The 27,996-nt window shown below is 45.4% G+C and overlaps 1 long non-coding RNA gene and 1 pseudogene across 1 annotated transcript; one reads left to right on the plus strand and one right to left on the minus strand.

Moving 5' to 3' along the window:
* Positions 1-4,939: 4,939 nt before the first annotated feature.
* LOC137848956 (uncharacterized) lies at positions 4,940-27,992 on the plus strand. The gene is made up of 4 exons (XR_011091604.1): positions 4,940-5,074; positions 26,214-26,293; positions 27,362-27,637; positions 27,910-27,992. It is a non-coding gene; the product is annotated as an uncharacterized lncRNA (long non-coding RNA).
* LOC137848955 (cysteine protease ATG4A-like) lies at positions 8,101-17,425 on the minus strand (annotated as a pseudogene).
* Positions 27,993-27,996: the final 4 nt, after the last annotated feature.

Here is a 27,996-nt window from a genome sequence, read left to right on the forward strand (position 1 = left end):
TCTGTTTAGCTTCACATTACAAGAAAAGAGCAAAATGATTCAAATGGGGATAAAAGAAACAGATAAAGGCAAATGGGTGCTGCCTGATGGACGGGAAATGCTTTCAAAATCCGCAGCTCTGAGGGTATTACAAAGATTTCACGAAAACACCCACTGCGGAACTCAAGCATTGGTGGATCAATTTGCAATAAATTATATGTGTATTGGAATTTATAATATAGCAAAACGAATTGTAAATGATTGTTTAACTTGCAGAAAGGTAAACGCCCAACACTTGAGGAAAAAAGTATCGGGAGGTCGGGAATTGGCTCACCGACCTTTTGCTAAAATTCAATTGGACTTTACAGACCTTCCAAAAACAGGGAGGTACAAATATCTGTTAGTGATTGTAGATCATCTTACACATTTTGTTGAAGCCTTTCCGACAGCAAGGGCCACAGCTCAAACCGTGGTAAAAATACTACTTGAGAATATTATCCCTAGATATGGAATTGTAGAAACAATTGACTCTGACCGAGGCCCTCATTTTGTCTCCAAAGTGTCTCAAGAGACCATGAAAGCTCTAGGAACAAATTGGGAATACCACACTCCGTGGCATCCCCAAAGTTCTGGAAAGGTAGAGCAAATGAATGGTGAAATTAAAAAACAACTAACTAAACTAATGCTGGAAACAAAAGCCTCTTGGGTAAAATGTTTACCTCTTGCACTGTTAAACATACGGACACAGCCCAGGACAGATGTAGGAATTTCTCCTTTTGAAATGTTATATGGTATGCCCTATGACTTGGAATTGCCACTTGATCACCCTCAGTTACAGGATGCCCAGTTAAGACCTTATTTAATACAACTCACGAATCGACAGAGGGAGCTCCGAGCGAAAGGTTTGGTAGCACAACGCCCTCCGTTAGACATAGCAATTCACAAGATACATCCCGGGGACAAGATTTTAATTAAGACTTGGAAAGAGACGTCTTTAACACCACGATGGGAAGGTCCCTATGTTGTTTTGCTTACCACAGAAACGGCTGTCCGGACAGCGGAGAAGGGGTGGACTCATGCCAGCCGCGTGAAAGGACCAGTCTACGAGGATAAGTGGGAAATAGCACCAGGACCTGAGGACCTGAAACTGACACTGAAACGGACTCGATAAGTATTGTGTGCTGGCTGTGTATTGTGGGAGTGGGTGGAAACCCTATTTATCGTCTCTTTGAAACAGGTGCGGACAATTCCTCAGATTCCCCTGAAGAATACTGCTGCTGCCGAGAAGAATCGATACCTCGTGGTTCGCTGCAACCGAACTGACGAGTGAGGCAGAGGAGTAAAATGGTGGGGAAGCACTAAAGAGGCTGGGCAAGGCCTGGTCAAAGCACCTTGAGAGATGGGTTTTAATCACCTCCTACAATACATGGGGGTCATTATTACCAGCCTGATAAACCATGGATCTGCTCACCCCCATCAGCCTTACAAGTGGAGTTTAATAAGGTGGGAAGATCAAACCATCCTCGGAACTGTCACTATAGCCGGCGCACCGAGTTTCCAAACTACTCTATGTGAAATAATAACTACTGATGGTTCGTGCTGGAATGTATCAAGTTACTATTTTTGCCCAAGTTCTAACCCAGGAAGGAGCTACTGCAATTTTCCAAATGCTTACTTCTGTGCTTATTGGGGATGTGAGACCATTGCTTCAGATTGGATTCCCGGGGCTGGTCGAGACAAATTTTTGCAAGTGGAATATGGACCCTATGGGTGTAAAAGGCTTAGGAATTGTAACTTTTTGTATCTTAATGTAACTAATCCAAACGACCAGGCCTGGCTACTTGGAAAAACATGGGGTGTAAGATATTACGAAAATGGGCTTGACAGGGGAGGGCTCATACTAATAAAGAAGGAGGTTGCTGATAAGCCCCAGGTGGTAGGACCAAATGAGGTATTATCAAGAAATGTTCAGAGAATCCAGCCTGCAGAAAATGCTACAGTGCCAACCTTCGGCAGCCTTTTGAGCTCAGATGTAGCTGAAAATGATAACATAGCTGAGAGTAACATATGGGAGGTCATGAATGCCAGCTACCAACTATTAAACAAAACAAACCCAAATATGACAGAGCATTGCTGGTTATGTTTTAGTATAAGGCCCCCATATTATGATGCTATAGGGGACCTTGGGGAGCTCACCCGCACAAACGAGAGCAACCCTCTACAATGCAACTGGGGAAAAGAGATAGGGGTAACACTAACACAAGTCACTGGGAGTGGTAGATGTGTGGGCACGGTTCCTGGGGGGAAGCGCCACCTATGTAATATCACGGAGAATGGAAAACAATCAGCTGAATGGTTAATCCCGGCTAGCAACGCCAGGTGGGTTTGCTCATCAGTAGGTGTGACTCCTTGTCTATCGCTAAAAGTCTTTAATGCGTCTCATGATTTCTGTGTACAGGTAATAATTATACCAAGGATTTTACACCATTCTGAGGATTATATGTATGCTCAGCACACGGCAGCAAATTATCATTTGGAAAAAAGGGAACCAATCACAGCTTTAACTCTGGCCACTTTAATAATCTTGGGAGGGGCAGGGGTCAGTACTGGAGTTGCTTCATTGGTCAAGCAAAATCAAGAGTTCACCTCTTTACGCATTGCTGTGGATGAGGACCTGACCCGGATTGAACAATCTATCTCAGCCCTGGAAAAATCTGTCAGGTCACTCTCAGAGGTAGTGCTACAAAATCGTAGAGGATTAGATTTGGTATTTCTACAACAGGGCGGGTTGCGTGTAACCCTGAAAGAAGAATGTTGCATGTATGCTGACCATACTGGAGTGGTAAGGGATACCATGGCCAAGCTCAGGGAAGGATTGGAGAAGAGAAAACGGGAATATGAAGACCGGCAGAACTGGTATGAATCTTGGTTTAATTATTCACCTTGGCTTACTACCTTACTGTCAACTATAGCAGGACCTTTATTGTTATTAATAGCAGCGCTAACTTTCGGGCCATGTATTTTTAATAAACTGATTGCAATTGTAAAAGGTCGTTTAGAAGCGGCACATCTAATGCTTATACGTGCCAAATACGAGCCAGTAAGTACTAACGAAGAAATCGAGGAAACATTAGTTCTTAGTAGCCAAGCATTGCAAAGATTCAATGAACAAAATGAGTAACTAAAAGAAAAAGGAGGGATTGTAATACATACACCATAGATGTTTGTTCATTGTCTTTTGTATTATAAAACAAAGAGTTTTTTTTGAGGAGCGGGAGTTGCAAAGGTTTCCTGCTGAAGTAAGGAGCTGTATAATGCTTAGCTAGACACTATGAAAATTCCATTGCTTAATGTAACAAAAAAAGAGAATCCTCTCCCCTTCCCTCCTTCTGCATCTCAGTAGCCTCTTTTGTTCAGAAAACACAGCTGCAAAGTTCATGTAACCATCTCCTGATAAGTTGTTAAACTAGTGTATCAACACCCTGCCTTCCTGTCTCACGCTGGGCCAACATGACCAAATAAAGAAAGAAGTTGAACCACAACGCCGAGGAAGACTACGGCCTTCATCTTCACGACCACCAGAGGGACAGAGACGACCCCCTAGCAACAGTGCGCGCAGTCGCAGAATATACCAGGATGTGCTGCGTAATCCTGAAATCACCAAGATATAAAAAGGGACCCTGGGGGGGGGTAAGGTGCGCGCCGTTGGCGGAGCCGAGACTCCCCGGCCGCCCAGCGCTGTTTTGCTTGCTGTTGCTTACTCAATAAATTCCTTTCTATTATTAATGCAATGCTCTCTGAAAATTAATTAAGAGGGAGCTTATAACATACTGCAGTATGCAGACAGAGCCAGTCCTGTCTCTTGATTCCTTCTGCCTTCTGCCTGAAGAGCAGCAGACAATCGAGTTCTTGTCTTCAGTAGCTACGGCCTTAACCAACTGTGCAGTCTGTCCATTCATACACAGAGGAGGAAAAATAGCGTGGAATAACTCCTCTCCTTTGTGCTAACAGAGGAGGGTACAGCTTCCTCACTCCAACCCCACCGAGGCAAACCAGTCAGCAGTGCACGCCAGAGCCTCCGTCTCTTCCCCGTCTCATGATGTGCAGCTGGATCACTCTCCCTTCTATCCCCAGGATCGCTTTCAGCACAGTCACAGAAGGGTCAGACTCACAGCTTTAGGACCCATCAGAAGAGGCTTGCACTCTTCTGCCACCACACCCCCTATACACATGCAATTTCACACATGCAAAGAGACACCATGGATTGGGGAGTTGCACAGAGAGGAGACCACACCCGTTTGCCTGCCTGCAGTTTGACACCAGTAGGGAGGTAATTCCCGTCAGGAGTTTCCATAGAGATGACAGAATATGGCCCTAGGCTCCTGCTGCTTCTTTCAGCCCTAATTCTTCAAATCCATAGGAACGTAAGAAACCTTCCCAGCCAAGTGCTGCATATCTTGAAGGTTGGAGAACCCACAGCCTTCTGCTTCATTTCATTTTAAAGATCAATCCCAATGTCACTCCCATAGAAGTAGTGGAAGCCATCTGGCTGGCTTGGCTTTCTCTCCAAAGAAGACCAAATGAGAGTTGGTCACGGGTGAGGATGAGCCCTGACAGTTCCTGCATTTTGGTTCTCCTGCAGCCCACAAAGCTCTCACTGCCTTGCCTGAATTTTAACCCCTTTGGAACCAAATCTACAGATTATCTCTGTAAATCCAAAACAGCACTTATTCACCATGTGAACAACAAATGCCTGGGATGGTTAACAGCACTTAGGTGCAAAGGTCAGATATATGTAGCTGCGTGTTACACATTTTTAGTCTGAATAGCACAATTTATCCTTTGACTCCATTTTGCTGTCACGTGGATATCAATTTGCAATCATTTGGTCTGTCCTCCCTTTGGTGGCTTCCGTGAGAAGAATCTAGAAGCTGCCCCCCGTTAGATAACGGTTCCACTGCTGGCCAGAGCCAAGCCAAGAAACGATGTCGCTTGTTCCTCTGGGAGAGCATATTGAAGAAAGGAGAACAAAAATAACATCAAAAAGCTGTTTCACAGGGAGAAAGAGAGGAGAAGCAGCCCTGCAGCCCCCCAGGTGAGTGCAGCAGGAGGGCAGGAGGCAGCAGCAGTTCCCCTGCGGGCTGTGCAGGGAGAGGCCCCCGGTGGAGCAGGCTGTCCCCCTGCACCCATGGGTCCCCCATGGAGCAGATCTCCACGCTGCAGCGCCCCTGTGGGTGGAGGAGCCCCCGGTGGAGCAGGTGGCTGTGGCCTGGAGGAGGCTGCGGCCTGTGGAGAGCCCCCGCAGGAGCAGGCCCCGGGCCACAGCTGCAGCCATGGAGAGGAGCCCACAGGGAGCAGGGGCAGAGAGGGACCTTGGAGGAGGGAACTGTATCCTCTTTTTTCATCGGTGCTGAGATTGAGGATCAGGATTTCGTGGTAGGAATTTGTTTAGATGAACCAATTTACATCCATATGGGCTTTGTATGTTTGTTTCACCTTGTCTTGCAGGACCATCTTGGCTGGGTCTGCAGTGTTGTGCAAAAGTGAAGTTTTTCACAATAAAGAGCAGCTTTTTTTTCGGGGAAAAGGCTGAGGTGGCCTTCATCAGAGCCTTGTGACCTGAAAATGCAGAAAATGTGTGCATGGCTGGCTGGATGGGTGGGTGGGAGTTGGGAATTCAGCCTTGGGATCAGAACTGGGACGTTGTTGGGATAGGAAATGATCAGTTGGATGGGAAGTGATGATGGGGATAGGAACTCATTGGAATGGGATAAATGGGTTTTATTTTTATTGCATTAAATCCACTTTATTGACTGTGTTGTACAGTATGGCGTTGTTTTATTACTATAAAATTATGATGATTATTATTTAATCTTATTAATTAAACAATTTTATACGTTATTATATTATAAATTATAAATATTAATATTTATTATATTGATTTTATTCCTTTTCTACCCTATTAAACTCTCTTTATCCCAGTGCACTGCTTTGGACTTTAGTTTTCCTTCCGAGTCGTTGTGGATTCACTCCGGATGGGGGGACATTAGCGAATGCCTGTGTGCTTCAGATCCAAGGTCACCTTTGCCCTCAACTCAAGATACATGTTTGCATCTGTTGTGAAGCAATGTTAAGAACAGCAACAAAATAGTTCCCTACTAGCTAGCAGCATCCCTACGTTTGCTGGGGTCTGCTCTGTGCATTTTGAAGACCGTTCCATGCTATTCAGCCCCTTCAGGAGGAAATGGATGGTTCTAGGAAAATGCGTCTTGGCCTGATGCAAAGCTGTGACTCAGCACCCTGCAGCCCCCGCAACCCCTGGCATTTTACCTGCAGCCCCTCCAACAACTCTGATGTTCCCTGCATCGACTTCAACCACTGCGGTGGGACCTGAGGCCCCTCAAACCCGTGTCACTCGCCCTGCAGCCCCTCCAGCCGCTGGCATGTTCCCTGCAGCACCTCGAGCCCCTGGCATGTTCCCTGCAGCCACTCCAAGCCTGGCACAGGCCCTACAGCTGGCTGCGGGGACTATCCAGAAATCCATTCCAGAAATACAGTGATGGCAAGGAGCCCTCCACTTCATTCTTCCTTTTTTTTCTAGCTGGAAGCATTCAGAGTTGTCAACGGAATTGGTTTGGAGGAGTAGGAAAGACAGAATTGCTGGGTTTCTGCTTTCTCCCAGAAACTATCAGACCACAACATGACAGTTGTCTTTCTTTTACATTCTTTTAGACCTGGATCTTTCTCAGTTTTATGAGTGTGGGGTATTCCTTCTTTCTCCCTTTACCTTCCTCCCTCCCGCCCTCCCTCCCTCCCGCCCTCCCTCCCTCCCTCCCTCCCGCCCTTCCTCCCTCCCTCCCTCCCTCCCTCCCTCCCTCCCTCCCTCCCTCCCTCCCTCCCTCCCTCCCTCCCTCCCTCCCTCCCTCCCTCCCTCCCTCCCTTCCTTCCTTCCTTCCTTCCTTCCTTCCTTCCTTCCTTCCTTCCTTCCTTCCTTCCTTCCTTCCTTCCTTCCCTCCTTTCGTTCTGTCTGTCTGTCTGTCTGTCTCTCTTTATCTGTTTCTGTCCAGCACTGATTTTATGGCCACGTGTGCATATCCACAGTGTACAGTTTTCTCCGTTCTGTTTCTTCCCTGAGTCTTGCCCCTCTTCCCTGCAACTGAACAGCATTGCCTTGATCAAGGAAGTGGCAACATGCGGCTTACACAGTAAACTGCTGAAATTACAGCTATAACCATGGAGCACAGCTGCCGATCAACACAAGACCACCAATTGCTCACATTTCTAAACTGCTCGTCACAATTCTTCCGTATGTAGGCTGTGATGCTGCTCATTTCTTAAGCACCCATCCATTTCTTCTCTTCCCAGACCCTCAAGGTGTCCTGGTCAAACCACCTCCCTTCCTCTTGCCCCATCTGGCTCTCCCACCTTCCTTTTCCCTCAAGGCTCAACTTTTTTTTTTTTTTTTTTCAGCATAGGAGCTCCATAGAAGCTGCTGCTGCCCACCTCCGAGTTGACTAGGGCTGAACTACTGAAAAAGAAAAGAAAATCTATAAATAAGAGTGAGAGATGGTGAATACCTAACCATCTCTTAAAAGCAGGATTTTAAGAGAATAAGTAATTGATAAATGGAGTTAAGATCGGAGGGAAAAAAATCCACTGTTGCAATCAATAGAGTTAAGAAGTTTTTCAAGTACATTAGGAACAAAAATTAGAGTAATGACACAGATCTGATACGGGATGGGTATTGCTTCAGTGAGAAATGATGGAAAAAAACACAACACAACACATGTGTATGTGTTGTTGGGTATTTGTAAAAAAAAAAAAGAAACAAAAAAACAGGTTAATGAAAACTGCATGCTCAATTAGATGATTTTTTTGTTGTCATTGGTAGGGAATTGTGTGCTTTACAACACAATATGTGTTATATATATATATTATATATGTTTTTTATATGTTTTATATATGTTTTAATAAAATAAGGAAATGATATTTTTTTTCTACGTTTGTGGTTTCCAAACTGTAGTTAATAAACATTAAACAAGATGCAATAGGATCTCGTTAACTCTTTTGTTTGAAAAAACAGTGGCCCTGATGGAGAGGTGCAAGTGAGAGGAGACACTATTCAGTATTTCTCTATGTTGTCATTTATTGGTGAAGATGAAAGTCTGCAGTTCATGTTCATTACACTAGCATGACAAAATGACCACAAGGGGGACTGTCTGGTAGTGAAAAGGAACTTCAGCATGGATTAAAAATCTTTGCCTTTCTTTATTCTGAACTGTTTTTCTTATGGCTGCTAGAGAGAGATTCTCTGCCTTAGAAATAAAACTGCCCAGGCTGTTCTGATAAACCTGTAGGGTTAAGGCACTTCTACCAAAACAGATTTCAAAAGGCAAGAAGTCAAAAAGCAACAATTCAGTAATCTGTGTACGCTTCTATATTAAGTTTTAAGATAACCTGGTTTATATTTAGTTCACACAAATTAACCAAACATAGCAGCATACAACCTAAGAAAAGCTTAAGAAATTTATTAGATGCACAGATAAAGTGCTGTAACAGAGAAACTTGTGTAAATCTATTCTAAAATAAATAAGGTACAGTTAAACCACCTTTGACTCGTTTTAACTCGGAAAGAAATAACCTAAGTTTTAATCATTTGAATTTTAAGGTCAAGGTGAAATATACCATAACTATAACAGTGGTTGTGATCTGTATCAACTATTTGAGTCTCCTGTTCCTCTTGAGGTCTCCCAGAAACAGGAAGGCTATTGCAAAATGTATACATTAGACATAGTTCCTTTTACAGAAACATTTTTGTAATAAGGTCTGGTTGCTCAAATACATGTTAAAATATTTAACAAGGAAACAATTTTCTCCTGATCCAGTCGATCTTTTAAACAAGACAATGTATTTTTCCTATGACGCAGCCCACAGGAGGGAACAGAAGTAAACATCCTCCTTAACTGAAGACTGTTTTGCTTGAAGAACTAAACTATTGCATTATTATATGAGAGCAAGAAATATCCATTTGGGTTATCCCTTTCTCCAAACATGGTGCCCAGTGATACATGTATTTTTGCCTTAATCTCAAAGGCCCGTTTGTCTCCAGATAAGGTACGTTAAAAAGAGATTCCCTTTAAGCATCTTATCACAAGAGCTCTTACTGCCTTTCCATCCGGGGAAGCTTGTGTGTTAAACTGCCCTTGGAGTTTTGGATGCTACTAGATTTCTGTGCTCTGTTATCCATAATTTCAGGCACTTCGGGGCTAACATGGCTGTTTAAGTCAATGCAATAATATTACCAATATATTCAACACTCAGAAGAGTCACCACAGTTTCCTTCACACACTCAGGATTTCAAATTCTTCTTCCAATTCAAATAGCTTGTCAGTAGATTCAATGAGTTCTGTAAAAAAAGATAAAGAAAAAAATGCTTCTAAAGACATGCCTGATTTTGTTCACTTAAAAAAAAAAAAACTTTGAAAGACGCATTCCAGAAAAGTACTTTGTAAGAGTGAAAAAATAAATCTGTGCTAGCAATTGTATGGCTTGTTTGGATACATGCCTGCTATATATTGCTTGACACTCACAAAGGATAGTTATTCTACCTCTGATTATTCTTTTATTTGCTAACGAGGAACATAACATTGCACAATTAGGCTTTTAATCGGTGCCTTACCTGCTCCTGTGGTTGTCACTTCTGGTTTTGTTGGAGGTATGAAAGGAGGCCAGTGTGGCGGGTGCTTCTGGACCAGCTCCAACATCCGTAGACTCTGCTGCTTTAGAATCTCCTGAGGACAGAATGCTTTCATTTTAAAAGCTGGCTCGGGAGACGCTTCAAACACAAAACGTGTCTGCTTAATTGAAAGTGTTTTTTAATTACGCATGTCCATCAGGAAAAAAAAGTCTTTATACAGACATACTGTGAAATCCAAGCACCATGGTCTCTGTAATACATCCCTAGTTCAAACACATCTGGAAGACAGATCTCTTGAACTGTACTACAAATTATCAGTCTTATCATCTTTTGATATCAGCTTTGATATCTGCAAACCTGTAATTTTGTTTACATGTAGCAAGCACACTAGGAATGTACAATATTTCCTGCTTTTTAAAAGAAAGTTGCTTGCATAGAACTCTCCTCAAGTTTTCTGTTGATCAATAGCACAAAAGACAGATCTATCAGCTCCTCCAAAGGGGAAAAAAAAAAAAAAAAACGCATCAGATTTTGAAGGACAGGTTTTGGTCAGGAAAAAAGGTGTTCCTGAAGCCAAACGCTATTCCTCTTCAAAGAGAAGTTACCTTCTGTCCTGTATTTCAGTTATTTACAAACTGTTTTCCTTAGATCATTTTTTTTTTTTTTAAATAAATGCCTTTAGAGGTTGATGGTACTTTACATTCAGACGTCTGGTGCTTAGCTTAACAGCTGCATGCAGAAACATCCTCAAGTCTGTTTCCTGTGGCAGCCAGCACCTTCTGTTCTCCCTAGATCAGCAGGAGCTAGAGGCCTGCAGCACTTACAGAATCAGATCTTTAAGATAGCAGGGACTAACAGTCATAATTAGAACACGCAATCTATTATGTCAAACAATAAAAAAGGATCAGGAAGCAAATCATTGACACATCACTACAATATGGCAGTTAAACCTTAGTCATTTAGTGAGAATTAGAAGTTAAAAGCAAGTGTCACCCAGTAACACCTTCAAGTGTGTATGTTTACACCCATTTTCCAACTGGCAGGGTTTGTGGCTGGTAAAGTGCTGAACAATTTCCAATTAGCAATTCAGTAGTATTGCCTTACCCTGATGCTTTAATGCATTCTTCTCCATGGCTCATACAATTTGTATACAAAGGAAAATGCAAAGGAAAATTTTACAAAAAACAGACAATAAAAACCAGACTTTATAAAGAACAAATCGAGATGCTAAGTTCCCACTCTTACCTTTTGTACAAGACTACACCAGTTATCAAAATCACGTTCTTCTTTGCAAAAGAAGCCCTTAGGGGAAAAAACAAACACACAGAGTTTTACCTTTGCAGATGGTAGGTATGTGGTACCAGCAGGTAAGGCGGTTTGACCTCTGATACAGTAATGCCCTGTACGATCAGTAGATATAAGACTCCAAATATGTGGCAGCTCTAGGGAGAGAACCCACGGGGAGAACAAGGCCCTGCAAACCCCTACCGAAATAGTCAAGCAAAAAATAGCAGCAGCTCCTGTGTGCTCCTCCATGGAGCGCCACCCAGTTCCTACAGTCCAGGTATCAGCAGAAGCTGAAAACTTGTAGATGATGGACCACCTAAGGAACTTTTCCATTCTGGTATCTATACTGAAAATATTTGCTCTTCATTATGATTTTGTCTGTCTCGTTGCATCATGCCACATTTTGCACAGTTACGTAGTTAAGTATTAAAACAAAACAAAACAAAACAAAACAAAAAAACTTTCTAAAAAGCAGCAGTATTAAAAAACAGGTATGTGAATGAATGACAGATACCGGTATCTTTACAGATTGTTTAAAGCTTTAGAAACACATCCCACTGGTGACAACTGCCAATCACCCAATCACAGGATACTGGCATGGGATCAGATCCAATTTTTTCAAATACCACAGTACCCCCATGACATTTTGGGTGAATTACAAATAATACATTTGTATTTGTAATTTGGGGTGAAATACAATAATTCCACTTAAACATTTTTAACTTATGATAGAAAGTAAGTTTAAGTAACTTGTCTAGAGGTGACCAAACATAAAGTAGTGATAGAATAAAACACGTAAACCTGTTTCAGTTCTTTGCTCTGACCATTATAATGCCTCTTGAAAGAAGTAAAAGCTGCTCAGTAAAGAAAACAAAGCGAGCTCCCTACAGTACAGACAGCTCCCCACTTGCCCTAAGATTCTCCATGTAGTTATGTACAAACTACTATGTGTTGATCACAGAAGACAGCTTTGTGATCTTGGTTCTGTTCAAGGAGATGCATTGCTGCCCTTACCAATGTAGAGAGACATTACTTTGAGATAAAGTATATGCATTCAAGATTTCCTGACACTTACTAAAGCTACTGAAGGGTCCAAATTCATGATCTTCATTCTATGTGGGGCTTCCAGGCAGTGGAAACTCTCATCGTCAACCGTGCCATTTTCTTCTGAATCTACAAAGCTTTGAGTGGTGTGAGGGTCCAGATAGATCAGCTCATTGCCTGGATGGGTAAAAGCCGTATGTTAAAAATAAGCAAGTGACATTAATAAGCACTTGGTCCAAACTGTAAAATAGAAATTAGATTGCCATCGCAGTCAGTATAATCTAGACTTTCCAGCTAGGGATTCTTTAAGAGAATCGGAAGGTTTAGACACAATGTTTCCCACAGGGTATTTAGTATAACTTCCTATTGTGACCTATTACTGTAATTTTTTGGTTGGTTATGTTCTATCTTTGTCACATACTTTTATTTTTCCATGTGAGATCCAGTACTTTTTTTTTTTTTTTAAAAAAAATCTCAAGTGTTGTAAACACTAACATTTGACAGATTAAAAGGTACAGGATGTTCACAGATGCAATCTGTAATCCCATTAGGCATTCATTCAGAAATTGGAACAAAAAAGCCTAACTAAAACAGGTTAGGTTTTACAAAAGGACAAAATAGGGTTGCAAAATTTTGGCCCAAAGTGGGGTGAAATCTGAAGGAATGCATTTTAAATTAATTAGAGCAATACTTAATAACAGAAGGTATGCAAAAGGTGAAAAAGATACTGCTATCAGAAACATTTTTGAAATACAAGAAAATAAAAGTGACATTTGACCAATACATTTGTCAAATGCTATCAGCTATTCTTAGTACGTTGCTCTTGTTGATGTCATCACTTATTTTTACACCTAGCTTTGCTGTTAACTTTCTGCTCCTGTTAAGGATCATCTCATACTGTTTCTAAACTCTTTTAGATATGCTTCTTCATTTATTTTATTCTATTCTCATCTTTCTTTACTTCTAGAGGTTCACGCTTAGACTCCTTACTATTTCCCCTTCAAAAAATGTTCTCTTTGGATCATCTGCACATTTGGAATAAGTTTCTTTTTTCCTTACCTAAAAATCCTATGAAATAATAGGCATTATTTGGTTTCCCTCCTAATGCTCCCAAAGACTGTGGCATCTTAAAGCATTCCTAGGAGTTCAAAAGGAGTAAAGGAAATTGTAATTCATTTCTTTACTGACATCACAGATACCCAAACTTATTTGACAGTATCGTTCAATGAATTGAAAGAAAACCTTACTTTAAATGCATCAATATATACGGGATTTATGTGATTTATCCCTAGTCGTAGAGGTATAATAAGCAAGAGGGGTTGCCAGCCTGTGCAGAGTCCTCCTGCGTTCTTGCTTCGGCCAAGAGCACTTCTGTGCAAATGTGCACTGCTGTGGGACGCGCTGCTGCTCTGAGGAGGGGACCAGCACATTTTTTCTGCGGGAATAAAACTGGAAATCAGTCAACGCACAGAGGAACACAAAGCAGATCTTCCTCTCAGTAGTGAATTAAGCTAGTTTGCCAGGGATCTTTATAGGGCACCCAAGACAAAACGAGCCGGGCATGGCAATTACAGCTATTTAGTAGAAGTAATTCTAGCAGACAGTATGTGCTGGCACGTCCAAGTGAGACGTTAGATAAATGATTGGGGGATGACAATTTAAGACTGCAGTGACATGTACTATTAATGTTATTAATACTGTCAAGCTTTGCCTATAAAACGACAGAGAAATGAAATGGCAGAAATGATGACAGTAGAAATTCTTCAAGGAGCTCTTCACATCCAGTGATGTGTGCATGAAGTTGGCATCAGGGATCAAAAAAACACAACTGAGTTTGTATGTCCTTCTTCCCTCTTCTTACCCTTGCAAGACAAAGCCATGGCCCCCCAAGTATTTGTTCATGTTTAGATACATGCTGGCAAATGGAGTCAAATCAGAAACTGTTACCAGAAAACTGATGAGGTGTCACTTCCTGATGTCTTCAATGACCACCGTATTGCCCATAGATACATAAACTGCTAATGAATTCCATTCATCAAATAAAGCAAGCTTCCTAGAAAACATTAAGGTACTAATTAATATAAACTAGTTGGATCAAAAGGGTAGCTTTACACTCAGAACCATTTATTTATTTTTTTTTTTCTTAAGAAAAAACATCCTTTCTGCATTTTTTAAAGTCTCCATGTAAGAAAAAGAAAACTTTAAACATTAAATGTTTAATATCTTTAGAAAAATAGGTACTGAGTGGTACCAGGAAAAACATATGCGCTGCACCATGTGCAAACTGTTTTGTCTTACTGCTAAGTGCAGTGACAGTAACAGTCCAACTACATCAAGTTTATTACTTTTTATTGCACTCGACAGTCTCTGCAATGGGTTCTTGCCCAATTGTGTCTTTTCTCATCTGGAAAAGAAAAAAATTCCTATGCCAGTTTTGCAGATTACTTTTTGCTTAAGAAATTCCACTGAATTCAGTGGAATTACTTCTGCCTGAGCCTGCGTGCACAGCAGAAATGGGGCATTAAAAGCTAAATCAGCTAAGGGTTTGGGGCACCAAAACTTCAGTGGGAGACAGCAGCACACAGTTTTATGTCCACTTCTGCAAAATCCAAACCTTTGGGGAAGGGAGCTACACTCTTAAGCTGCACTGGCAGAATTAGCTGTTTCAAATAAGCCAGAAAGAAATGGGGGTGAGCGTTTCACCATGAAAAACTTGGCCATGAAAGATCTGGAGTCCAGGGCATGCTTCAGCTCCCCTCCCTCTTCAGATCATGTGCCTGTTCCAGGGTGTCAAAGACTTGCTGCTGAGCTCGCAGGACCTGTAGCCTAGCCCCTGCCTGAGGTAAGACACCTCCACGTACCCCTGGAGAACTGAGCAGCCTCAGTTCCTTTTAGTGTGGCTCCCAGACTATGAGGAGCTGCCCATCTTTATCCAGTAGCCTTGCTGGCAGAACTGCTGCTCAGAAAGGGAGGAATTGCAGCTCAGTTCCCTCCTCAGCCGAGATGGCTTCTCTCTGATGTTTCACGCCACCACTCCGACCTACACGGTGGCACTCTCGACCTGCCAGAGCTGTGCCACTGTGCAGAAAGGAATATACATCTGTGGTGTGACTGGTGAGGGCATGCAGACGGCATAGCAGGAGACCTTCCTGCAGTTTCTTCTCCTCAGGCTCTTCCTTTATTAAAATTTAGAGGTCACCCATTCCCAACTCAGTACCTGCACACCGAGCTGTGGCATGACATTCCATGCTGCACTTGTAAAGAGATGGCAAGTACATTCCTGACTGTGGGACAGGGGGAGATGCAGCCTTCAAAACTCTGCCTGGGCCTTGTCTTGGCTGCCCCAGGGGAGTACGTTCTGAATGAGACTGGTATGATCTCACTTACTTTAGTACTTGAGCAACTGTATTTGGTCCAAACCATTCTCCAATTGACTTCCCCTCTCCAACACCCACCTGTGCTGTTTTCATAGTGAAAAAAAGACACACGTACACAAAATCAAAGAAAAATGAGACCATAAAGAATGTGGGAACAATATACAGTAAATACCGTGACTGTCAAACATTCTAGAGTAACTGCAATCTGTATTTAGCAATAACAATTATTTTCTCAATCTATGCTCTTTTCAAAACTTAGGGAGTGCCAGTTTCTTTAATAAACAAAAGGCTTCTAAACTATAATGAGAATTACAAGTTAACAAATGTTAGTGCCCCTTATTACAAATTACAGCAATAAGCTACAAGACTGTCTATTCTAACATTACTGACTCTGGTACCCAAGGCTTACAGAGTTTATCAAGAGCTAGATTCTAGTACATGGCTTTATTTAGGTCTCAGGGAATGTTTCTGTACTACTAGTCCACTAGTACTACTACTACTAGGTACGCCCATCTGCATACCTTTTTATTTTTGTATAAGCATACACATTGTCTTCACATCCACTTTTTAAAATTATGAATTAACATACTGCAAATTAGTGATTCAACACAGTAGAAATTTCAGTGGAAAAAACCTGAAAGTTTATGTTTGTTCTTACCCATCTGGTGGATTGAATAACAGCAAGCCTTCCTGTCGAGAAAGCATCGTAGGATTCTGTGATATTCTTCTGGTTGTTTTTTGTGTTTTTCCCATTGCCAATCTGAAAGGAAAAATTGATATAGAATAAAAAATGGTGACGTTTTCATTACACTGATCAAATGTCTAGACAGCAGAAAGCTTTATAATGAGATGTTAAAAGACATTTCAATTCATCTCGAATATTTACATTTTGTGTAGAGCTCCTAGAATTCCAAGCTTGTTATTTATCATCAAGCTGCCCTTTATCATCATAGGCTAGATTGTAAAAACAGGGAAAATAAAACAAAACAAAAACATCAACTGCAAACATATTCTGACGGATCATGCTGCGTGTTGATAGCCATTCCAGTATCTATGAGCTTCCAAGATTATTTAAAAGTACAGGCTGTGTTTAGACCTTGTTGGATTTCTAAGCACCCATTAAATAACAACATAAGATCCATACAGAAAGTCCAAACACTCCACTGGCAGCATCCTGGGATGTGACATGCATGCTTAAGAGCTTGCACCAGGGGGGTTTGGACCTCGTGCTGCTGACAAGCGAGTAGTGAAGAGAAGGGTAAGAGCACTGTCCCACGGTGGCAGGTTTTCCCTTGGCCTCAACTTGGGTGTTACACTAAAAGGTTTATAAAATAATGGCGACAGGATTCCCCATTTGTTCTCCTTCTATGCCTATTTCTCTGCTTCAGGCTGGGATGATTTCACCCAGCTGAATATGAATTGATTCATTAGGAACTGTTACCAGGGCATCAAAGAAAGTCTCACTAATAAATTCAGGGTTTGTGCTTTTAATGGAGTACTTACGAAGAAGCGTCTGCAGACAATACCGAAGTTCCCTCAGGACCAGCACTCACCTCTCCCTAAGTGTCTGCAGATCAGTGCTTGGGCCAGCATCATCTGCCCGCATCGCAGCATACATCCCCAGCCAGCGTCCGACGAAGGACCCGTGCCTCCTGTTAGGAAAGTTCATCACAATCAGTGCAGGCTTTCAACTGGGTGCAGCACCACAGAGGACATTTCAGAGTGCTAGAAAACAGATAGGGCTGCTGAAGCCTCCATGAACTGTCCTACAGATAAAAGGCACAGAGCAAGACTTTGGTTCCATGCTGTTGGTCTAATTCTAATCTCTGCATTGCACAAATAAACAAAATTCATTTATTCCTTGTGGAGCTGACTTACTCTTTTCATTCTTCAAGCAGCATTCACAAACCATTTACTGCATGCTATACAACATGATCACCTGTTTACATACAGACATAAATAAACACTGATTTTAATAATCTTCATGTTTGCATAAACAGTTAAAATGATGCTCAAAATGCGCTAATACTCTAGAAATATTTTCCCAGCCTACGATGCCATCACTTATCTTGCTATTTCATTTAGAACAATGCAGCAAATCTGCAGTATACTCACCAATAGGCGAAAACTTTCTTCTATACGTAAACCACACGTAAACCACAGTAAACCACACGTGAACACACCTTGGCTTATTGTCTGACTTTGGCTTATGGTGCGTCTGTTGCTGTGTCCAGCACAGTGCAGCCCCTAAATTGCTACCAAAACCTTGCCACAAACCTCAATCCCCCTGTTAAAAGAGACCCTCTTGTTTGTTGCCCTTCTTTCGACACTCTCTAACAGGTTTATGTCTTCATACATATATATACAACAAAACATCAAAGAGCTCAGCAAGGTCCACCAAGGAAAGGAAGCAATGCAGGAGAAAGAAGACAGGACAACAGGGAGAATGGGCAGCATAAGGGAGGAGGCAGCCAGTGGCCTTAAAAACAAAGCCTAAAAAATAACTTCCACTAGTGGGACATAGTGAATTGGAGCTCTGGGGTCTGCATCTAGAGATGTCTTTTCTATTTATCGTCTTGTTGCGGAGATGGGTCCTCTGGCTTTGGTTGTGTTTTTTCATGTTGGGCAATTATCTCCCAAGAAGAACCCCCTGTTGGACAGAAAGGTAGAGGTGTGCTCCAGAAACACAGTGATGGCAAGGAGTCCTCCACTTCATTCTGGCATTTTTTTCCAGCTGGAAGCATTCCCAGTTGTCAACGGAATTGGTTTTGAGGAGTAGGAAAGACAGCATTGCTGGATTTCTGCTTTCTCCTCCATCCTATCAGACCACATCATGAGAGTTGTCTTTGTTTGATGTTCTTATGTCGCGTTCTGTTATTCTACATTTTTTTCTCTCTGATGTGATTTTATGTTCTTCTGTTACGTTATGTTCTTATGTTCACAACAGGACTCCTTGCCAACACCGCCTCACAGACACCTGGGCCAAAGAGCAGGGCCTTGAGTGGCTAGCTCACCATGACAGAGCTCATTTCCTTCCCAGTAGCTGCCAGGTGCCCTCTGGGGGCATTTCGGGGCTACAGCATGGGAAGACTTCTTTGGGGTGGGAAGCCATTGGGCTAGGAAATGGGCAATGTTCCCTAGGAAGGAAATCCCTGGGAAGCAAAAGCCTTGGGATGGGAAGTCTTGAATGGGGTGGGTACCATTCCCTGGGGAAGGAAGTGCTTGGAGAAGTCCTCCAAGAGAGGGGAATTCTTTGGGACGAGGTCTCTTTGGCTGAAGAAACGCTTCGTGTTGATGGGGCAGATTTCGTCTGGGTTGCTGGGAATGTGCCATGCGGTGAAATGGCAAGGATGGGCACTGCCGCTGAGGCCGAGAAGCTGGTCCTGGGCTGGGCAAGCCTTGGGCCGGGCAAGTGGTGGTGTGGAAGCGTCCTGGGCATGGCAAGTGCTGCGTGGGAGGGCAAGCCTGCTGGGGATGGCCAAGTCTTGCGCTGGGCAGCCTGCTTGGCTCCAAAGCCTGCAGTCCTCCCCAAGATGTCGGCGAGGGGCTGGTCAGCCGTTGGGACGGAACCCCCGTTGCCCGCGTTCCCCAAGCAACCGCCCCACTCTCCAGCCACCATGGCAGGTCCAGCAGCCGGCTCCCGCTCCTCCCGGGGCTGCGGCCCTGCTGGCGAGCCCAGCGCCCCAGAGCTCAGCCCAGCGCCCTTTTTCCCACAGAGGGTTTCCCCAGACGGCTTCCGCGGCTTCCGCAGACGCAAAACTCCCCCTTCGTCGTCCCAGCCGTGCCGCCAACGGTGGCTGCCTGGCTGCTTCCCTCCCTCCCCGGAGCGATGGCGCTGCCCTTGCAGCCCCCGCAGGTACCCACCCTCCCCTCCGCACTGCCCCAGGCCACCGTCTGGCACGTGGTGCCGGGGGTCCAGGGGCAGGTGCTGCAGCTCCCCGCCAGGGTGCAGCTGCCACCTGGGGGGCACCTCCCAGCCCAGGGGCACCACCTGCAGCTTGGGCAGCTCCCCGCCGCCGCCGTGGGGCAGCTCCCTGCTGTGGGGCAGCTCCCCCACAGCGCTCCTCTGGGTGCCCCCAGTGTCTCCCAGCCCCTGCTGATGTGGACGGGGACGCTGGTGCCCCAGGATGGTGCTCCCCTCTGCTTGGGGCCCAGGGCCATGCTCCATGGGGAGCTCCTGCACCCCGCAGGCACCTGCCTACTGCAGGCCCCTGCCTACCCCGGTCCCCCACCACTCCTCGTGCCGGGGCCTCCGCTGCGGGGGCAGGCGCTCCCCGCGCCCTGCACCCTCAGCAGCAGCCGGGGGCAGCTGCCGGAGCCCTGCTTGCATGCCGTGGGGCTCAGCGAGGACCAGGGGCCCCCGCTGCCCGGCCCCACTCCCCCCGAGCCTGCCCAGGCTCCAGCGACCGCCAGCACCCAGACGGCGACGCCCGACGGTGAGTTTGGGGCTGGCCCAGCCGGCCGCTGGGTGCCCCACACCCAGGAGCCATGGCAAAGCTGGCAGCGGGGGATGCTTGGGGGATTGCATTGGCTTGCTTTTTCCTCAGCGGCAACACTTGCAGAGGTGCCTGAGGAGCCCCTGGAGCTGCTGGAGCTGGGCCCCGATGCCTTCGCCGAGGCCTTTCCCCAGCTGGCAGGGGACAGCCAGCAGCTGCAGCACCTGCAGGACCAGCTCCCGGCCGACCTGGACAGCTCCGGCTTGGAGGAGCTGCTCAGCTGCCTCGATGCCGTGGAGCCCCAGGACGCCTTCGCCGCTGTCCCCAGCAGTCCTGTCCTCAAGCGCTTCCTCTCGCAGCTGCCCGACCTCTGCGAGGACATCGAGGAGCCCAGCACACAGGGACTGGCAGCCACCAGAGCGCTGGGTGAGGTCCCCTCAAGCCCTGGGCTGCACCCCGACAAGGTGCAGGCTGGGCGGGCGCTGCAGACCCCTGCAGCTGCTGTGCCGCCACTCAGCTCCCCCCTCAAGCCTGCAGCCCGGCCCCAGCTCAGGAGAGCCCTGCCCAAAAGGCCCCCCCTGCAGGAATTCATCCCTGCCCGCAGGAGAACCCTGCCCCAGCCTCCCTTGGCTCCCCTCAAGAGGCGCCCCGACCCTGACTGCCTCCCTGCCCGCAGGAGACCCATGCCCAAGCCTCTCCCCAAAAGGCCCCCCCAGCAGGAATTCATCCCTGCCCACAAGAGAACCCTGCCCCAGCCTCCCTTGGCTCCCCTCAAGAGGCCTCAACTTCTCCCAGCCCTCAGGAGAGCCCTGCCCAGTCCCCCTCGCAGTCCCCTCCAGAGCCCCCCGCTCTGGAGGGGACTGCCCACGGCTCTGCCCACGCAGCCGCGCACGCTGCAGCGTCCGGCGCAGCCCCGCGGGGACTACGTGCCCTGCGTGGGGCCCTGGGTGGGCGGCGACGCAGCGCCCACACCGCTGGAGGAGCAGGAGTCGTCGGTGCCCATCACGCCGCAGCAGCGTCCCGAGCGGGAGCGCCTCAAGAAGCTGGCCCAAGAGGAACGGCAGCGGGCGGCCCACCACATGAAGATCGGCCCCGGGCAATTCTTCGAGCAGCGGCAGAAGGACCACGCCAGAGCCTACTCTTACGGCTACCCGTGACCGACCTCGGGCTTCTCCTCGACGGCCCCCGCAGCACCCAGGCCCGCTCAGCACGCAGGCAGGCACAGAGACCTCTGCAGGCACCTGCTCCAGCTTCAGCCACGCTCCTCAGCCCTTGCCCCTCTCGCTTGCCCTCTCCCCTCTCTCGTGCTGGACCTACGCACTGCTTGCCACTCTCAGGGATGGGCAACGGCAAATGCCAATGGCAAATGCGCGCGCGCCTCACCCAGGAAGGTGGCAATGGCAAGCTGGGGGGATGCTGGCAGCAGCTGGGCTGGGAAAGCTTGCCCATGGCAACTGCTGCTTGGGACACCAAAGGGCTGAGAGACAAGACTTAGCTTGTCTTTCGGGTCATTGCTCTTCTTTGCTGCCTTCTGGATTACATTCCTCTCCTTAGGTGCTCACTCAGCAAGGCCTCTGCCTGCAGCTCTTCTTGCACTGGGACACCGAGGGGATCAGAACTGGGACGTTGTTGGGATAGGAAATGATCAGTGGGATGGGAAGTGATGATGGGGATAGGAACTCATTGGCACGGGAAAAATGGGTTTTATTTGTATTAAATTTACATTTTTAAATTTTATTTAATTTACTGGGTTTTATTTGTATTAAATTTAAATTTTTAAATTTTATTTAAATTTCTGAGTTTTATTTGTATTAAATTAAATTTTTTAATTTTATTTAATTTACTGAGTTTTATTTTTATTAAATTTAAATTTTTAAATTTTATTTAATGTACTGGTTGTATTATTTATTTCATTAAATCCACTTTATTGACTGTGTTGTACAGTATGGCATTGTTTCATTATTAGAAAATGGTAAGTATTTACTATTATTAATTAAACAATATTTACATATTTTATACATTATAAATTATCAATATTCTCATTTCTAATTTTGTTTGTTTTTATTCCTTTTCTACCCTATTAAACTCTCTTTATCCCAGTGCACTGCTTTGGACTTTATTTTTCCTTCTGAGTCGTTGTGGATTCACTCCGGATGGGGGGACATTAGCGAACGCCTGTGTGCTTCAGATCCAAGGTCACCTTTGCCCTCAACTCAAGATCCATGTTTGCATCTGTTGTCATGAAGCAATGTTAACAACAGCAACAATTAAGTTACCTTATTTATTATTTCATGTTATTTCATAATTTCATGTTCAGTTATTTCATGCAGCCCGCTCCCGCTGCCCATGCTCAGGCCGGGCATGGATGTGGGCATGGCCAGCACGGACGGCAGAAAATGGGTGCATGGCTGGATGGATGGCTGGGTGGGAGTTGGGAATTCAGCCTTGGGATCAGAACTGGGAGGTTATTGGGATAGGAAATGATCAGTGGGATGGGAAGTGATGATGGGGATAGGAACTCATTGGGATGGGAAAAATGGGTTTAATTTGTATTAAATTTACATTTTAAAATTTTATTTAATTTCCTGGGATTTATTATTTATTTAATTAAATCCACTTGATTGACTGTGTTGTACGGTATGGCATTGTTTCATTATTATAAAATGATAAGTGTTTAATATTATTAATTAAACAATATTTCTATATTTTATACTCGTAAGGGGGTGTCGAGAGGCAGGAGACCTTTTCTCCACGAACACCAGTGACAGGACCCACGGGAACGGGGTTAAGCTGAGGCAGGGGAAATTTAGGCTTGACATAAGGAGGGGGTTCTTCACAGAGAGGGTGGTTGCACACTGGAACGGGCTCCCCAGGGAAGTGGTCACTGCACCGAGCCTGTCTGAATTTAAGAAGAGATTGGACTGTGCACTTAGTCACATGCTCTGAACTTTTGGGTAGACCTGTGCGGTGTCAAGAGTAGGACTTGATGATCCTTAAGGGTCCCTTCCAACTCAGGATATTCTATGCTTCTATGATTCTATGATACATTATAAATTATCAATATTCTCATTTCCTATTTTGTTTGTTTTTATTCCTTTTGTACCCTATTAAACTCTCTTTATCACAGTGCACTGGTTTGTTCTTATACTTTTTCTTATACTGTGGAGCCCAAAACTGCACTCAGTACTCAGTACATGGAATACCAAGAGAGACTGCCTGGCATTTTCTCTTCTCTGCAGAAGCTCTGTTGCTAACACTGTCCAGAAATCACCACTGTCACAGACAGTAGTAGCATTCCCTCCTCCCACAGTTGGTTCTTCCCCCCCAAGACTTAGACACCATCCAGAAAAATAAGAAGAATAATACTAATAAAGTAAATAAAATAAAATAAAATAAAATAAAATAAAATAAAATAAAATAAAATAAAATAAAATAAAATAAAATAAAATAAAATAAAATAAAATAAAATAATAAAATTAATTAAAATAGTCAAAAGCCGTCAGGAAGGCAGTGGTGCAGACTGTGGAGAGCCTGGGTTCAAATCCTTCTTCTGTGAGGCTCTGAACCTATATCCCACCACAATCTCTCTGCTAATGTATGGCAGGGAAAGGAGGAAGAAAGAACATATCTCCTGCACTTTCCATTTATTGTTGACTGACAATTCTGTAGAGTTATAAAGCCTCAATCAGTGAGATACAGGGTTCTTCTCACATTGTCTCACTGTGCCCTAAGCGGAACAGCTCTCATTTAATAGATGCTTCACCACAAAATCATGAGTCATCTGCAGTTTTGAACTTTTCTGGGATCAAGTCCCTTCAGATGGTTGAGGAATCTGCTCCAGCACCTATGTAAACTGGTGCTCTACTAAGCTAGTGAGTGAACAAGAGAGAAATCCTCTGCTAGATGACTTGACAAATTGGGTCTGAAAATAGTGTTGAGGCAGAATAGTCCACGATTTTTGCCTTGGGTGCACAGAGGGATTGGGTGTTGTAGACTTCTTTTATTCTTCATTAAGATAAACATTTTCAAAAATGTGCTTGTTCAACCTTGCTCCCACTGTGTGCATGGGAGGGAGATAACTGAACGTGGGGAGCGTTGCTTGGATCCTGCAAGTGGCTGAGGTCCAGTGGGGTTGGAGGCTTTCTTCCTCCTTTTGGAAATGCAAAGCAACCCTGCACCTCCCCTGCACTTGCAGGAGGATCATGACAGCCCAAAGCACAGCGGCTTTGTAATTGCTGCATACACTTCGATCGGATTTACGTGGCAAGGGTTTGGTAGCAGGGGCCTGCAGGGATGGCGTCTGTGAGAACAGTCCAGACAACAGCCAGCTCCAGATAGCTCCAAAAGGGCCCCGGCGCTTGCCAGAGCTGAGCCAATAAGCGATGTTGTTTGCACCTCTGGGAGAGCAGATGGAAGAAGGGGGAAATACTGCTGCACAACAGAAGCTGGAAGAGCAAGGAGTGAGAAGCAGCCCTGCAGCCCCCAAGGTGAGTGCAGCAGGAGGCAGGAGGTGCTCCAGGCTCACAGCAGCAGTTCCCCTGCGGCCTGTGCAGGGAGAGGCCCCCGGTGGAGCAGGCTGTCCCCCTGCACCCATGGGTCCCCCATGGAGCAGATCTCCACGCTGCTGCCCCCCTGTGGGTGGAGGAGCCCCCGGTGGAGCAGGTGGCTGTGGCCTGGAGGAGTCTGCGGCCTGTGGAGAGCCCCCGCAGGAGCAGGCCCCGGGCCGCAGCTGCAGCCCCCCCGTGGAGAGGAGCCCCCGCAGGAGCAGGGGGGCTGGGGGGAGCTGCCGCCCAGCCGTGGGGGACCCGTGCTGGAGCAGTTTGCTCCTGGGGGATGGATGGATGGAGCCCGTGGGACGGAGCCGTGTGGGAGCAGTGCTTGAGGAGCTGCTGCCTGTGGGCAGCCCGTGTGGGATCAGCTGGGGAAGGACGGCATCCCGTGGGAGGGACCCCACGGGGAGCAGGGGCAGGGAGGGACCCTGAGGGTCACTCTGCTGAGTCTGCTTTGCCCGTCACGATACTTGTTGAGCCATCGCCCTGTCCTTATCTCAGCCCTGGAGCCCTTTGCATCATATTTTCTCCCCCTTTCCCTTTGAGGAGGGGGAGTGAGAGAGCGGCCGTGGTGGAACTCGGCTGCCCACCCGCTTTGAACCACCGCAGTTGCAAAGTCCTGGGAAAGATTTCTTTCAAGAAATTAAACAAGGTGTTTAACAAAGAAATGCAGAGTTTCCTTTTGAAGGCTTCCTGGAGAATTGGGCTTCTTTCCTATTCCCAGCTCAGAGGAAGGGAATTGTTGATTTCACCTTCTTTTTTCTTGCATGGAAATCAAAGGTGAACTGCTCTACAAGGACGGGCAACGTCTCAGAATCAAGCTCTTTTGCTCTGTAGTCCTTTCTCAAGGAAAAGATTGATCACCCACCTTCCACAGATGTAGGGGAGCAGAGAATAATTTGGGAACTACTCTAATTCAAGTCAGTTTGGGCATAGTGGTACTTCCCTAGCTGTTTCTGAGACAGACGCATTAGCAACAGAGAGTGTTGTGCCGTCACTGGGAGGCGCCTGCGGTGATGACTTCAGAAACAGAACTGAATTGTGTCACCACAGCACTTTGGCAACAGCTGCCTCTGTGCACGTTTAGCTGGGAGGCACAGAGAAGGGTGCTGGATGTGATGAAACCATGTGAGGATTTGTGGATCTCCCCTTGAGGTGCACAGAGAGGGACCATGCCCTTCTGTAAGTGTTTTGATGCTTGGCTGAGGAAAAAAATGTGGTTTTGTTGTGAATGCTTCATTGTAGTATTCTGTAGTTTGTGTCAAGTCCTTACAGAAGCCTCAAGGTTGGTACTTTGCTCAATGATGGAGCTGCAGAGAGTGAGAACAGACCCAATGTACGGGTGAGGGCCTCTGCACGTTCTCTTCTTCCTACAGACGATCAACAAATAAGGGGAGACAGAGAAGAGTGTGCTGTGGTCCTCCCATAGACCGCAAGTACTAAAGCATAAACAAGAGGCTTAAGAGTCCCCCTGTCATGTTAAAATTCAGGACAGCAATGGACTTCCTCACACGGGCTGGCCTGTCGACTAGCGTCTCAGGCTGTGGCGTATGAAGATGCACTCCATCTGCTTTCAGGGTAGCAATGGCAGTGGGCAAGCTGCCTGACCTTAACATTTGTCATTTCATTTCTCACCTGAGTTTTGGTGGTTCTCCACGATTCATTCTTGGTCTAGAAAAAAAAAAAAAAAAAAAAAAAAAAAGTGAATTTGGATCAAAATAAAAGGATAAAAGGATTTCCTTTCCATTAATTACATGTTCTTAACTTAACTAAAAAAAGTGAACTGCGATGAAAATAAAAGGATTTCCTTTCCATTCATTACATGTTCTTACCTTTGTAACAGATTTGGTTATTGACTTAGAAGGCAAATATCTGGCCAGACTGCAAGACTTGTGCTCGCAGCGTGGGACAGCTCTCGTAAAGGTGATTCAGGGCAGTTTCTGGAAAACAAGACATCAGATCTCCAAAACACTTTCTTTGTGCTAATGTAGGAAGGGTGAGTAAGTGTAAAGGTAAGAGCCCAGATACCGTAAGAAGCAGAAAGTGTGAAGGAAACTTCCTTCTGGCTGATACAGCTCCATATCTAGTTGTCAAGTATGAAGAGAGCAGTGCTAAGTTTCTTGGGGAGAGGAAAACAAAGAGGCTGGGAGAGAGTACAAAGAAAAAAATGGGATGAGCTATTTCAGGAAATCCTAGTAACTGGAAATAGAGATTGGAAGAGTGCTTTAAGCCAAGACAGACATGTTTTAAAACTAAAACCTAGGAGTTGAATGAACCAAGAAATGAATCCCTTTTGATTATGCAGTTGTGTCCAGCGTTATCTTGGGAAATATGGTTTCCACATAAAACGTATCTGGGGTTTGAAGTTCTCCTACGGCCCTTCTCTGTGTATTCCCTACTGTTTGGTAAGCGCTGAGGTCACACTGCAGACAGCAGCACGTCCTCTCCCCACTACTTAGCTGTCTGTTCTCACAACACGTCTAGGAACAGAATGGCTTGGACACAACTGCGCCTAGGACCGAGTTCATTCAAGCTGCTGGACGAGGTAAAAGCTCTGGACAAGCGAAGGGGAGGGAGGGATGGGTGGACATACAATATGATCACTTTAATCTCATTTCTCTAAGAATCCTGGCTGAGAAAACAAAACAAAACAGAATCAAAAAGAACAGAACAGAACAGAACAAATGAAGCAAGCAGCTAGCTTGCTGGAGACATTGTCTGGGAAGCAGTGAAAACACTTGCAAACAAAAACACGTCAAAGGACTAACTCTTTGAGCTTAATTCTAATCCAACAGCATAACCTCAAAGTCCTGTTTCTGTTCGTAACAGGCTGGTCCAGTAACATGTCCCATTGGATGACTTTGCAGCATAGATGTCAGGAATGCAGCTTGGGATCCCCTCCTTCTACTCAGAGTTCACTTTGAAGGGATGAGCAAGTAATTCTTCCTGGGTTGACGGAAATCTAAAGTCTGTTTTCTAACACTCTTCCAGACGCTTCTCTGTCCATCGGCCTGTCCTGCCAACTCTGGTGTGAGTGTGAAGTTGTGGCAAGAGGGATTTCCCATTCCTATTTGACCTGATGGACACCAGCTTTCCTCGGAAATGGCTGATGTTGCTGAGGAGGCAGCAGTATCAAAGCCCTTGCTGATGAAGGTACAACAAGCTGGGGAGGCTTTGGCATTTCTGCACAACGCTGCTCCCTGACTGTCACTCCAGACTCAGATTCGGAAAGAAGCAAAGCAAGCTAGAGGAAAACTGGATGTCCTGGTAATTTTCTTTTCCTTTAATTTCTTCATTCTTCACTTGTAAGAAAATCTAAATCTTAACCCTTTGTTTGAAAACACGGCTTTACGGAAATGCTTATGGGTGTGCTCCTTCACCTTGTGTGGAACCTGCTTCACCTCGCTTCAGCTATAGGACACCTATGCTCCAATTTATGCTTCCCATGATAAAGCGGTGTTCTTTCGGTATTCTTTTCTGTGATGCTTGCAGGCGAGGTTGAAAAGAGTTGTCAGTAGGATTCTTCGTTTCCTTTGCAGTATCCAAAGCTCCGTATTACCGTGGATCTTCTCCTCTGATCTGGAAAGCTTCACAGGCCAAAAGAGAATTGAGATGAAGAAGGATAT

Source organism: Anas acuta, unplaced genomic scaffold (genome assembly GCF_963932015.1).
Source record: "Anas acuta unplaced genomic scaffold, bAnaAcu1.1 SCAFFOLD_50, whole genome shotgun sequence".
Lineage (NCBI taxonomy): Eukaryota > Metazoa > Chordata > Aves > Anseriformes > Anatidae > Anas > Anas acuta.